Source organism: Orbicella franksi, chromosome 7 (assembly GCF_964199315.1).
Source record: "Orbicella franksi chromosome 7, jaOrbFran1.1, whole genome shotgun sequence".
NCBI lineage: Eukaryota > Metazoa > Cnidaria > Anthozoa > Scleractinia > Merulinidae > Orbicella > Orbicella franksi.
Window position 1 is genome coordinate 21,841,326 of NC_138151.1, and position 14,729 is coordinate 21,856,054.

Here is a 14,729-nt window from a genome sequence, read left to right on the forward strand (position 1 = left end):
AAAAAGTAAAGTACGGATGCGCATTTGATGAAACTTCGAATTCTTTGATCGGCGTGAGCTGCTGTTTGCATGTTCTACAAAGTGTTTATATCTATCAAAACATAAACAAATGTAGCCAAAGAAGAAGATGATTCTCACCACTTTGTCTACTGTTTACTACACTGTTTACAATTATTATTATTATTATGATGTGTCCCGGAGTCCCAGACCCGCGGCGTGAAATGAGCTTGTTTGAAATGGCTTTTTCTCTCCGGAATGTTCCTTGTGGCAAAGGCTAAAAATACATCATATTTACTGGGAAGTGTAACCCAAATTTTACAACAAGCAAGCTTCTCAGTCGACGGAAACAAGCACAGGACTTTGCATGCATGACAAAAGCGTGACTCAGTTTTCACGCATTGTTAATGTTTGAAACTTAATGCAAATTCAGGGTGTCACAACAACATGATTGTTATCTTACCTGCTCAGTGCATGCTTCCGTCTTACAGATTTCATTCAGTGGATTCTCTTCGAAATAAGAGGAATGCACAAGGCAGACTCATGAGATTTCGGTGTCCAGAAAATCATTTACAATGTATGTGCTTATCACAACCATAGTTATACCGGTAACGTTTATTTTACCGCATTGTAAACAGGGTAGAATTTAAGAAGTTCCGCTTCTATAGGCGACTTTCAAGTTTCCTTGACTACCGTACGTTTAGAAACGCAAAATATATTTTCTGCAAGAGCTCTTCGCCTGTAATAATAACTTTGCGAGAAGTTTTTAAAATTTACAACATCGTAGTTCTCATTTGTTTACACAAGCAGCGGTTCAGTGTGAGCTTTGAACGAAAGTTGTCTTCGCTCACAGATCATGCAAGAGGAAGAAAACGAAAACAGCACTTCTGAATCGGCATTCGGAAGCAAAAACCGTTGGATCCCAGGCTAACTACACCGTAGTTCGATTTTTCTGCGTGGACTGTTTCTTCATGAGCTTCGTTATTTGGAGATATTTTGTGATTGTCGCGTAATCTGCTAGCAGACTGTTCAAGTGATCGAAGGGCTTTTTTCCTTAGGTGACATGAACACGCGAGTACCCGAACAGGTTAAGACAACCGCTCGTATGCCTAGATATTTTTATTCCTGAATGGATGATCAAAGCCGTTCAACGTTTTACTGAAGTCGTTTGAACAGATGGATGTTCCAGCGAACGGGTGAGCAAGTCGTTCGAACGGTTGGATGTTTTTAACAAACGGGTGAGCAAGTCGTTCGAACGGTTGGACGTTTTTATCGAACGGGTGAGCAAGTCGTTCGAACGGTTGAACTTTTTTATCGAACGGGTGAGCAAGTCGTTCGAACGGTTGGATGTTTTTAACAAACGGGTGAGCAAGTCGTTCGAATGGCTGGACGTTTTTATCGAACGGGTGAGCAAGTCGTTCGAACGGCTGGACGTTTCTACCAAACGGGTGAGCAAGCCGTTCGAACGGATGCAAATTTTTTTGAATGGATGACCCAGGCCGTTCGAACGAATGCAAATTTCTTTCAAACGGCTTTCAAACGGCTTCTAAACGGAATTCCGTTCGAAAACGGAAAGTCGTTATAGCACGTTTTCGCGTGAAAGGTCACATAAGGTAACTTCATGAATTTACAGCATTTCATTACAGCATTCATTTCACTCAAATTATGGCAAAATGTTGATTTTACGCAATGCACAAGCTAGATAATGTTGATTTCAGGTCAAAGAAGGGAGAAATAATCCCTCGAGTTTGGACTCAAGTTTGAGTTTGAGTTAGACTTTGAGTTGGACTTCGAGTTGAAAAATTAATCAAGTTAGACATTGAGTTGGACTTCGGGTTGGTTTTCAGGTTGAAGATCAAGTTAGACTTCGAGTGGAAATAAATTTGACAAGAGATATAGGCGAAGATAGGCAAAGACCAAACGAAAGGAACCAAACCAACCAAATTAGCTTTTCCGGCTTTGTAGCCCGGCAGAAGTCAATTGTTTTTTTGTTTGGTTTTTTGAGTTTACTAAAGTTAAAAAAAAAAGTTATAAGAAATATATTGGAACAATATATCTATTTTTTCTTTGTTTACCAGAAAATAGTTAGATACAGGTACAGTGTGACAAACAACCTGCCGTCCACTTAAACTAAAAGCTTAAAAATTAATTGTAACTATTAACTAGTCTAGAAGAATTTATCGCATGATCAGTTGCATATTAAGTTTTTGATCTGAGGTGAATCATTTTGAATTGTATTGGATTGAACTGATTGGAGCTATTGAAAGTATATGGATGTATGGATGAGAAAACATATCCCTGGGCAGCTAGTAGCCACACCGGCTCGAAGAGAAAATTCCAAATGTTTCAATACTTGCTTAAGATAATGTAGAGAAGACAGCTAACCTCCACGTCTAATCTTTGGGGTAACAGAGGAGTTCACATTCTAAGGGGCATTATAGGAAAAGTTGTTTGCCATCGGATTCCCATACAAACACAGTAAATTGTAGAGTATAAAAGCAGAAACCGACACAATGTAGGATGATTGTTTAGAAGGTGTACTATTTGGCTGGCCAAACCAGCCTTCTTCAATTACAGTGAGAATTTTTCTATATGTCGGTGTTGATTAAATCGGTCTTTTGAAATGTCGTTTCGTCTCTCCCATGTATTGCAAACGACATTTAAAAGACAGGTTTAATGAACACCACTCTACCACAGATAACCCTCACAGCAAATCTAAACCTACTACAGCTGCAGAACATTTCCTGTCATCTCCTAACCACACTTGCCATAACATGCAATTAATCCCCATCAAAAAATTCTTTTCCAACTGAGACTCTATCCGTAAGGCCAGAGAAGGATTTTTTTAATTCACAAAGGCAGAACAATTGATCCCGATGGTCTGAACATCCACAAAGAAACATATTGTTCTTTTTTATGTTACTTGATTATTTTGTCTTACTATATGCTTGTCTTTAATTTACACTGTCTATTAGTTTTATGTGTTTCAGGTATTGCGAAAATATGCTACATAAAAACATGTCACAATGTTAATTTCTCATTGAACCTGAAGAAGGCTGGTTTAGCCAGCTGAAATATCATATACCTTCAAAAAATCCTCCTACGCTGTGTCGGTTTCTGCTTTTATATTCTCCATTTTATATGTGAAGCTGATTAGATCACTATTGTTGTAATGTATACCAGCAGGATCATCGTTCCGGCTGCTCACTGTAATTTCTGACAGCTTTGCCTACCCGTCAAGATGGTAGGTCTGTGCTGTTCCACTCGGACAGACGCAAAGGCAATAAAGAAAAATAAAAAATAAGCAGAAAAGTAAAATCCCAAAACGGCAATTCTTCCTTCAGTCTCATCTGAAATACCGTTTTGCTCCATGATGAAAAGAAGACTTACATTGTATCACCACGTGCATCTTTCTGATGATCATCTTTCTCTGGTGATGGAGTTATCTCAATGATTATTTCCTTGCTTAATACAGGGGCATGTTTCAGCATTAATTTGCATTCTAAAATAAATCTTTCAACTGCAAGTCTTCATAAAGTAAATTAAACCTGCCTTTCCATTGCCAATTCCACGATAGCCAGCAAGTAGGCTGATGACAGGACCTCAGATCATACCACATTATGTCAGTCTGTTATCCAGGAAATGTGTCATTTATTTAACACAAGATGACCACGTGGACAATGTTAGAGTCAAACATCATGTGTCACGAGACTTGACTTTCTTAACAGAGATCGTTGGCTCATGGTTAGTGTATGACCATATAATTAGCATATAATTCCCTCCTCCATTTTTTTTATTTATTTATATTTGTTATTTGTATTTTATAGCAGAGCTCTGGCGGCCCAAAGGGCCCCCAGGCGGAGCCCCATATTCATATAGGAGAGAAAAGCAAACCCATGAGTTGATTTTCTCATGGTTATCTTGGCTGGCAGGATTGCTCATGGGTGCATACGCACAGCAGCAATGACGACGACTACGGCGATGATGGAGTTGCGCAACATGGCAGCCATACTCGAAATAATAGGTTGATAGACATGCAGCCTTGGTTTACCTTGTACTTCTTTGAGATTGGACATCCTTGTTATGGTCAATTGAACCTGTCAAAACAAGGTATTTGCTGACCAGTATCATGTGACCATATCGTGGGCTCATATTTACAGCTCATCGAGGTTGCGTGTATTCTTTAAGCTGACAGCTGACCAAGAGCTGGTTTTTGATTGGATCGCAGGCTCATCTCAGGTTAACTTGTTGAAAACAGGGCAGGATTGTTCGGAAGCTGGTTAACGCTAACCGAGGATTAAAAGGTAACCAAATTATAACTTTTTCTTGTATAGAAATGTTTTTTGCTGCTTTGTTTTGTGCATATAGTGATTATTAAAACTCAAAACAGAAGGCCAAACAATATACAGAAGACCTCAATGCAAAGTTACAAAACTGCAATCAAAATTCTATATTTTCCTTGGTTAGCTTAATTTGGCTCTGAACAACCTGGCCCAGGAGCTATGATTTTAGGCTGGCCTAAATCTATATATTATTTTTTATCAGATGTCTAACTCGATCTTCAACTCGAAGTCCAACTCAAAGTCTAACTTGAACTTGAACTCGAATTAAAACTCGATGGTTTGGGATTCCTGTCAAAGAAAGTTAAAATGTTGATTTCATATTAACGCGCAACCACAAGGACTTTGATTTCACTTAGAAAACAGCTAAAAGTTATTTTCCTGAAATGTATAAGGTCAAAAATGTTGATTTCAGATCAAAAAAGCATTACAGAATTGTGCCCATTGAAATATGTCGATTGAACATGTAAATTAGCTTCCAGAAAAGTTAACAGGGCATGCATAACTAGATGCAGAGATTCTCAGAGATGTCAATCATTAGACTCCCAAGTCTATATCAATGTCAAAACCATTGTTCCTGAAATTTGCTTGCAAAGCCTTGATATATTCATCGTGTCACGATAGATGTAATCAGGAAGGCCATCTCAATTCAACCACTATTGTTGAGAAATGGATCACTTAAATTTAATAAAACATAAACACAAGAGCTTTGCATAAAGAAGTCCATAATTGTCAATCAGACTGAAGGAGTAAACTTTTCAATTTGTGTAGAGATACATGTAGTGGCAAACATATCAATCGGTTCAAATGCATGTTCGATATTGCCAAATTAACAAACAACAGAAAGCTTGAACATCTACGGACCTTATTTCTTTCTTTAAAAATAGTCAATACAAAATACTAGAAAAAAAACTTACAATTTACTTGTCCTTTTCACCTTACTCCTTCTATGAGATCCAGTTGTTTACTGGACAGCGTGATAAAATCTAGCAAATGCAGTGCTAGAAGCTACTTGACAATATGGGGGCAGTAAACCAAAGTGATTGCTGTTTTCCTTCTCAGTGGGATTTTCTAAGTGACGGCCACTGCAAAAAAATCTATCGCTCTCGCTTCACTCTTTACGTGAACATCAAAATCAAAAGAGCTTTTTAAACTTTTTACAGGACCATGTATATTTCACACGGCCTGTGTTTATTTCCACACATCGCTTGTTGTGTCTTATGTAGTGAAATATTTTTTGCATAGTTTTGCATAAACGATCTTTGTTTCCTTCACAGCTCGCTTTGATCAAAAATACGAATATGTTTATACTTTTTCATAATACTCCTATTGTCTCGAACGGAATGAGAGGGAGAATTATGTAACTCCCTTTTGGGAGTTCTGGTTTTGAAGTCAAATGGAAACGAAAACTATGGCAATGCTCTATGGGCATGCAAAGTATCCTGGGTACCCACTTTTTTCGGCTGATGTGTTTCAATGGGCAGGATTCTGTAATGGGTTAAAATGTGGATTTCATGTTAACACGTGATGGCAAGGATCATCATTTCACTTGGAAAACAGCAAAATGTCAATTTCAAGCAACATTTAAGCTCGTGAAATGTTGATTTCATCAGAACGTGTGACCACAGAGGTGTCCATTCCGCATAAGGGCAGTAAAATGCTCAAGGCCCTTGTGGTTAGGGTTTAAATTAATTAGGATTAGAGAATGTTATTCAGCAAGGTTATGGCTTCAGTTGTGGACTAGCAACAGTCACCTTAGGTTGGATTCAGTACTAAATAGTCAAGTTTGTTAGTTCCACTGTAAAAAAATAAATAAATAAATAATAATAACAACAGGACTCTTACACCATGTTCAGTCAGCTCATAAACATCGAAACTATGTTGTCAAACTAGGATAGTCAAATCGAATACAGCAATTAGCAGGGATATCACTAATGAACAGTCAAAGCAGAGGGCCTATAAATAGGGCTGACAGATTAACAGATTAACTCTTCTGTGCAACGTATGGGTCTCCATTCATCTGCATGTCTGCTGATCCATGTTCTATGTTACAATCAATCGATACTTGTTGGCCATCATCTGTGGGACTCTCTGTGCCAGTAAATTAAAAAAGAAAAACTATCTAGTTACCAGTTCGAGAAACATGATCGCAATGCATGCTGGGAAGGAAACATGGCGGTCGATACAAGATATGTTTTATAAGCCTAAAACCAGTTCTCGCTTTCCAAACTTTGATGATAGCAATGCTTGGCAAATGGGCCACAACTCACAAGAGGGTTTTTTCTTGGGCACGAACTGCTCTTGGACTTTGCTGCCTGCATGAATCTGACTTCAAAGGCTGATAACTTGATTATAGCAGTTTCGTTCAAACTTTCAGAACGCATTTTGCTTCTTTAAAACGTGTTGATGACTTATGGGTTTATCAAAGCTTTATGATGCCTCTCTACCACCAGGCAGGTATACAAGGTACTTTAAAACAATGCTTAAGATATTAGTTGACAGAGCTAATGCATCACATCTCTTTTTTGTTTGATGGTATTTCAACTGATGCGCAATCGATTTATGTGTTGTTTTCACGTCACAATAACCGATGTAAGCAATCTTTTCCCAGATTCCTGCTCCATATGCTGTTTTCCTTTGACTTAAAAGACAGCTAAGATTCTGTGGGATTTGATTTTGACATCATACGCTATAAAGAGTCTGCCTGTTTGCTGTTCAACACAATTCAAGGCTTTCATGCAAAGAGGGCGTATATTGCTCTTTGGGCCGATTTACAGTTTTTCAGGATCAAGCTAATTTTTGGCAGACTGACTTGTTTTGACATGAAAAGCATCGTTCCGTTATTGTTTTGTTGATTTGCACTTTGTTTTGGAGAAATAACACACGCAGAAAACTCAGTTTTGCATGGGTATCATTGGAAATCTTTTGGTGAATGAAAAACAAAAATTTGTTTTGCTAAATGATGAAGTCACTGAAGCGTGGCATTTGCCTCTAGTAGTTCGAACTGATACAAGTTTTATTATTTACATAATTGTGCTAATTTCTTACTATTGCTTTGTTAGCAGAAGCCAATAAGGTGCTGAACAGGCCAAATTCGAGTTTGTTTTGTTGTGACACTGGTTTGATACCAGGTTGGCCGATTTTTTTTCCGGTCTGTTTTTCTACTTGTCTCAAAAATCAAAACATCTATTTAAAATAAATCATGCTGTTGAAGCTTCCAAAAGTAACCGTTGAAGTTTGCGTCGTGTCGAAATCCACCTTTGAAAGATTCACTCCAAAAGATGCAGCTCAAAAAACTGAGTTTTTTGCCTACATTATTTCTCAAAAACGAAGTGCAAATCAGCAAAAACAATTATGCAATGATGCTTTTCATGTCAAAACAAGTCAATCTGCCAAACCTTAGCTTGATCCTTCAAAAAATGAAAATCGGCCCAAAAAGCGATATATGCCTTTTTGCACAAAATCCTTCAATTATATTGATGGCAACAAAAAATGTAGTTAAAGATGGATATTGAATTTCATGAAAACTAGACGCTCTAAGAGCGTTTACTCAGGCTTTGTACCACAGTATCAAATCGTACTCTACGAAAACGCATATTGGACACAATAAAAGCAAACTAAAGAATCAGGATATTTTAGCACAAGAGTTGCGCCTAGATATTTACTATTCAAGTTGCTTCGTTTAGTATCCTCATCCTATTGCAAGTTGTGAGTTTAAACCTTTTTGGTTCAAGAATGAAGCACAGCTGTCTACGCATTGATGGAGAAGTTGTTTGCAAAGAATTTTCGAGGTCTTTTTACAACTTATGGTGATTACTTTGTACATGCTAGCAGAAATTTTACAAAGTTTGTTTACTGGTCGCGGCGATCCGAGTGAATTGTGTAACTGAACATCTTTGCCGTGTTGCGATCTTAAACCCTTTTCAAGAGTCATATCTTCTTTGGAGAGCGAATAATCCCTTTTGAGAGAGCCAAAATGAATCATGATAAACTCCTTTGCAAAAACAACAGTCCTGTGACTAGGCTCAAATTGCATTGTACATAATTTGCACAAACTTTCAAGTTGTGTATTTTGCGGATAACTTCCAAGAATTTTCGACCCTTAATGCAGTTTATGAAGAAATATTCAAGCTACACATTTTTATTGAATCAAGGCAAGAGTATCTTTTAAAAAGGGCTGTCATTTATAAGGTAAGATGCAGCATTCTGTTTTGCTATTTTGGTTTCATGCTCGTCTAGTTCATGTCATGCAACATGATTTCCTTTTGCAGTCAGACACCGTTTTCTAAAAGAATTGGCAATTGCTAATTAAGACTGCTAAATATATTTGAACCACTAGTGAAATAACTGGCTGAAATATCGTCAATGCAGATTTTCCTTAGGACTTGGCAAGAACATTGGTTCGTCCATAATCCCGCACAATCCCCCGCACAATCGAAGGTTTAATTCTCCGGAACAATGTGCCTCCAAATTCACACATTTTTTTTTCCTGCACCCTACTTGAAAGCCAACTAACTTGGAGGGAAGATATTTAACTCAAGTTACCGAAAGTCTTTTTTACAACATTGGAGATTGACATATTTTACGCGGTGCAAGAAACAAGTCACATGTTTTTAATGAGCTACGAGTCCAAAAACGTTTTGTATTTAGCTCGTTTTATTGCAATAGGATATTTTTTACTGCAATGTTCTAAATAATAACAGCAGTAGCCACATACCGTCATTGACTGCCTATTTTTTGCCAGTGTTTTTGTCGATTGAACTCATACCGCAATTGGCTCAGTTAATTGTTATCTCTTGAGAACGTTTCGAGCTTGAACTTTGCTTACCTGGCTGGGTTTCAAGCAGTATAATTTGTGGACCGACCCTTTCTGAAAATGATCGACATCTTTGTATGTGAGATGAACGTATAAGGCACGATTCTTGCCAAAACTTTCTTCACAAAACACTGCATTCTGTCACGAAGAGCGAGCAATGTCGCGTTTCTCGTTCCCAGTTTCCATGGTCTATGCATGGAACACCTGGGACCATGACCCCCCTTTTGGTAACCAAAATGCTAGCATTTTGAGACTTGGGCTTTCCTACAGAAGCCCGAGTAAAAAACGTACTTTGGAAGTCTTTCGTAAAAGGCGAAGAGAATAAAATTGTTAGTGGCATACTAGTTCCTTAGGATCATGACTGACTGGCAAGTGTTTAGCTGTCTTTCATATTTCAGTCGATTAACAAGTTGCTTGATGGTAAATTTGTAAAGAAGGTCCTTCCCCTCTTTTTTTTCAAGAAGGTTCTTGATGTGTGGCTTTGATATGTTTCCTCCCTTTACCATAACACCACACACTCGGAAAAGGAATTTCCTTTCTTCATCACTGAAAATGTTTCTGTTCTGCTTAAGTAGCTGGGATTTGATGGCAGAACAACATCTGATGAGCTGCCGGTACTTTTGTTAGCTGATCTTTCAAAAAGCAGCTCATTTTATCACTAAGATTTTTTGTCTGTTCAGGGGGCTTACATGAAGGATTGCTGCTCGTGTCTTCGCCTTGTCATACTTGGGATCTTTGAACAGCCATTCACTCCTAACCTTGTCAAACACTCTCTTTAATTGACTTTTTTATGGCATCAACAAAGAGCTCCTTGGGAGCAGCCACCTCCTCTTCTTTCCATGACAGAAGCTGCTTTCTTGAGCTTTCAGGAAGCGAGTCCTTGTCATTGGTTATTGCTGATGTTCTGGCATAGGCACTTTCTTCCATATTCTCATTATGGAGGCCAGGTCATTTGCGTGCCTCTTCCTTTTGACATAGACGAATAGAACCTTTCTGCCGTGGTTCTCTTGTGACCCATAAGATCAGCTAGATAATCTGGGCATTTACAATAATTGTAATTTGTGTTAAAATATAATCTCTTTGAAGTGTGTAAATCGACTGATTCATTTCTAACAGGTGTGCTCCACCAAGTTGGCCATTGCAAGCAACTGCTTCCCAAGTTGATTTACTATTTTCAAACGAGGACTTCATTGATTGCATAACTAACTTCTCAAGATCTTCATTCTGCTTTTCTAAGTGACAGTGGTTACTGTCCTTTCGGTACGACAATGACCATGGACGTGCTTTCTCTGCAACTTTCTGCACAATGACTGGATCAACTTCAATGCATTCTGGGTTTTGTGTAAGAACGAAAGAGCAAAAGCTCCTTAGACTTAACAAGTAAGCTTATACTGTGTCTGGCTTGTACTTTTTCCCAGTGTGATCTCTCAGAAATTTGTCTCGAATCAGGGATTTGTTGAACAAAGATGACAAATGTCCATCTGAGTCAATTATGGAAAGGATCTTGCACAACTGCGAGTAGAGCTGTTTTGCCATGGTTTAATCCCTCTTTCCACCATCTGCTGTTTGCAGCCACGGGCAAAATGACTTTAAAATCTCTAATTTTTCCTTGTCTTCTGATAATTTTTCAGTTTCTTCATTTTGAACTTCATGGTATTCATCATCTTCATCTTCGTATGGGCCTAGATGTGGTAGATCTTGAACAGAGCCATCCTCCATACTCCCCTCGTTTGTTAAGTTGCTGAATGAGCTTTCACCTTTAACACTGGGGTTGTCTTGTGCAGTGTACGATGATTGCCAGGGCTTGAGGGAGTGGGCTTCTCTTAATAGCTGTTTGTAAACAGGAGAGGCCCTTTTTATCTCTTTTTGAAGATGCTGAATATGAGCTAACAGGTGCTTAACAACTGAATTGCATCCATTTACAGGACACCTCCAATGTCAGTGATAATCTCTTCTTTTTTCTCCTGTACAGTTTTTCCAGGCGATTGCTCTACTTTCTGTTGACTGACTTTGGGAAGGAAGCTTTTCCTTAGTCCAAATCTGGAGGTAGCCTTCTTTGCCTTTTCCTTAGTCCATTTGTGGACATCTCTTAAGCGGCTGGGAGGTGGATCACTTTTTATCTACAGCCTTTTAATAGGCAGCTGTGCGAAGCTCTGAACTTGCTTCTTTGAATTGTTTACCTTTGCACCATGTACACCATCCTTATCTTCACTGTTGCATTCCCAGCCAGTGCTAAAGGGACATTCGTCACTGTCCACTGAACTCCTGTTTTGCTATACTAGCTGAATCGTATTCATTACCTTTAATTGCTTCACTAGAAGCACAGACTTCAGCTGCCCAAGCATTCCAGAGGTCTTCTAGATGGCGTGTGTGCTTCAGTTTGGAAGACAATAAGCATTTGTTAACAGCTAGTTTACAAGGAAAGAATACTTGATTTTAAAGTGAAAGTCTCACAAAAATTTTAAGGACATTCATGCAAAAATCTTCAAGTCGATACAATTTTTTTTAATTTTTACCTCATGGTATGTACTTCATACCATGAGGTATAGTGATGGTTGGATTGGTCACTCCATTCCTGGTAAACAATTAATTTATGCATTAAATCTGCATTAAACATGAATTAAACACATTTCCCCCTGTCCCCCATACTAGGTTTGATTTTGTCCACAAAGTCGTCTCATTGTTTTATGTTCATATATGTGGGGGGAGGGGGTGGGACAAAGGTGGCAGTACATGTTTACAAAATGGCATCTGTTGTGTCGAGCCTGAGGCAAAAATCGACAAGGCGAGTTTTCCTTCCTTATGCTCCATCTCTGATCAAAGTACACTTTTGAAGACCTCACAAACGAACAGGAAATGTGCTCAAGTGAGCTTGAGTGGAAAGAAATGGGTTTTAGAGTCTTAAAAGTTACGATGTCTCCAAGATACATTTGGACGATGACGAATAGAATGCACAAAACGAACTATTCGGAATGAGTGCTCTATGGTCTGGGAAAAAAGGTAAGCTGCCCTCCTTCCTCTGTATTACATTTTGAATTTTCTAAACATACTCACAGGATGTATGATTTAACATTAAATGCGCTTTTAATATTTCGCAATTTGCTAGGAAGCTGTTCGGAAAATGTCACATGACAAAGGAGATTGATGAAGCTTTCGTCAAGTTCCCCTCTCGCTGGGACTTAAATGCCACAACTGTGACAAGCTATAGAGATTGAACACAACTGCCAAAGAAATGCTAAATACAATATACACCAAATAACAAATATCATAACAAATACAAAATATCAAACAACAAACAAATGTCAAACAGATGATCTGTTACCTGCTGAATACCACCTGAAATACACCAAGGTCAGGAGCAATTGATTATCGAAGGTAATCCTACAATACCCGAGCAGTTTGAAAATCAAAATAAAATACCAGTTCAGTTGTCAAGTAATTGTCAGTACAGAAATGCAGATAAAAATGTGAATGTATGGAATTCTAGGGCTACCATTGTCTCCCATCCTCAGTTTAGAATGACACGTGAAAGAGAGCCCTCCAGAATTTCTTACAAAATGGTTACCAGACTTTCTAATGGCAAAAAAAAAATGTCGGTGAAATTATACATTAGAAATTAATGTCGCGACATCCTCCAAGCTGAAGGCTATGTTGTCTGGATACCATCATTGTCATTCCTTAGAGTGATATAGAAGTTTAAAATGCATGATTTTCTCAAAGAACTATTTCATTAGACAAAGTTTAAGTTTGTGTATTTTGCAAACAATGACTCCAAAGCATAAAAACTTGCCTTTGTTTGTGTGACAGCTGAAGGTAACATTTTCAGAAAATTAAGGCAGCTCCAAATGAAAACGTATCATTTTTTGAGCAGAATCATATCATTGAGTGGAGATATTGAGTCAAATCCTGGTCCTGCAAGTGAGTATTTTAAATCAGTACCTTTTGTATCACCCACAAATTCTGTCTGTTTATTAGAATTCAGATTGTCTCAGGCAGAACTGCACTTGATGTTGAAGGAGGTGGTGATTGCTTTTTTAGGGCTGTATCACATCAACTCTATGGAAATCCTTATAGTCATTTCTATGTGCACAGTGTTGACATTCAGTATTTAGTGAATCACCCTGAACAATTTTATAGAGTAAAACTGAGCATTCTTGGCAAGGTTATTTGGAAAAAATGTCAAGTCAAGGAACATGGGCTGATGCTATCATAATTCAAGCTGTTGCCAATTGTCTTAATTTATCAATTCATATTGCTGAATCAAATCCAACTTTTTCTCCAGTTACTGTTGTTGAACCAGTGAATGTTACAAATGCCCTAAGCATTTACATTGGACACCTAGATGAATTTCATTATGTTTCCATAGTAAAAAAAAAAGAACAATGGAGATAAGAGACAACAGCAAACAAACAAAAAATGCAAATGAAAAGAAACCAGTTGATAAGAGTGAAAAACGTAAAGCTTACAGAAGAAAATACATGAGAGAATACATGAAAGACAGAAGAGCCGATGATAACTTTAGAACAAATGAGAATCAATAACAAGTACAAGGCTGCAACATTAATAGCAAAACATCTAGGAACAAGAAACACCAGGCTGCTAAAAGAACAAAATTGAACCCAGAACATGTTAGATATATTGAGCAGCGCTCCTTCAGAAAACGAAAATCAGACAACCAGCAGCACATAAGACAAATAACCAAACAGTTGGTAAGAAAAAGACAAAAGGCTGAGGTTGTGGCAAGTGTATTGCTACTAACATGTAGCAGTCATGAGTTGCAGTCACAAGAAAACAAGTACAATGCAATTTCTATGATAAATTTGTTTCACAGAAACATTGCATGTGGCCCAGAATATGTATGCACTTGTTGCTACGAATTGTGGTTCAAGTGCTCTGTAGTGAAATGTGATCCAAACAAATATAGGGCATGTTCACTAGAGATTGCTGAGTCCTGTCTTACTGGTTTTAAAAGTGTCAATGACACTGAATGGATCTGCATGACTTGCAATAAAAAAAACGTCTAAAAAAAGTCTGAAAAAGCAATTGTCTAACTTGCAATAAAAAAGGTCTAAAACAAGGCAGGTTACCCATCTGTTCTAAAGCCAGTAAGATGGGTTTTCCTTATAAGCCTAATGTATTGAATTTCACATCACTAGAAGAGCAACTAATATCACCTCGTATACCTTTTATGCAAATCCGTGAACTACACTATCTAGGGGTGGTCAATTGTCTATTCATGGAAACATTGTTAATGTGCCAAGTGATGTAAATTCGACTGTTCATTGTCTCCCAAGGCCAAGAGGCAAATCACAGACCATTCCAATAAAACTTAAAAGGCAACTTGGTTACAAGCATCACTATCAGTTTCAGATTGTCAGACCTAGGAAAGTATTAGATGCAGCCAAATATCTTGTAGACACTAGTGAATTATCCAAAACTGAAGGCATAAAAGTGCAAAATGCCTGGGTAGATGGCATAACTTTGCAACCCATGAAGAGTGGGGTGAGTTTGTTCAAAACCCTAACACATCCAGTGCTGATGTGCCAACTAATGAAATCTTCACAAATTGTCAAAGC

At 38.0% G+C, this 14,729-nt stretch overlaps 1 pseudogene; it reads right to left on the minus strand.

Moving 5' to 3' along the window:
• Nucleotides 1–9,494: 9,494 nt before the first annotated feature.
• LOC145492670 (uncharacterized) lies at nt 9,495–10,872 on the minus strand (annotated as a pseudogene).
• Between the last annotated feature and the right edge of the window lie 3,857 nt (nt 10,873–14,729).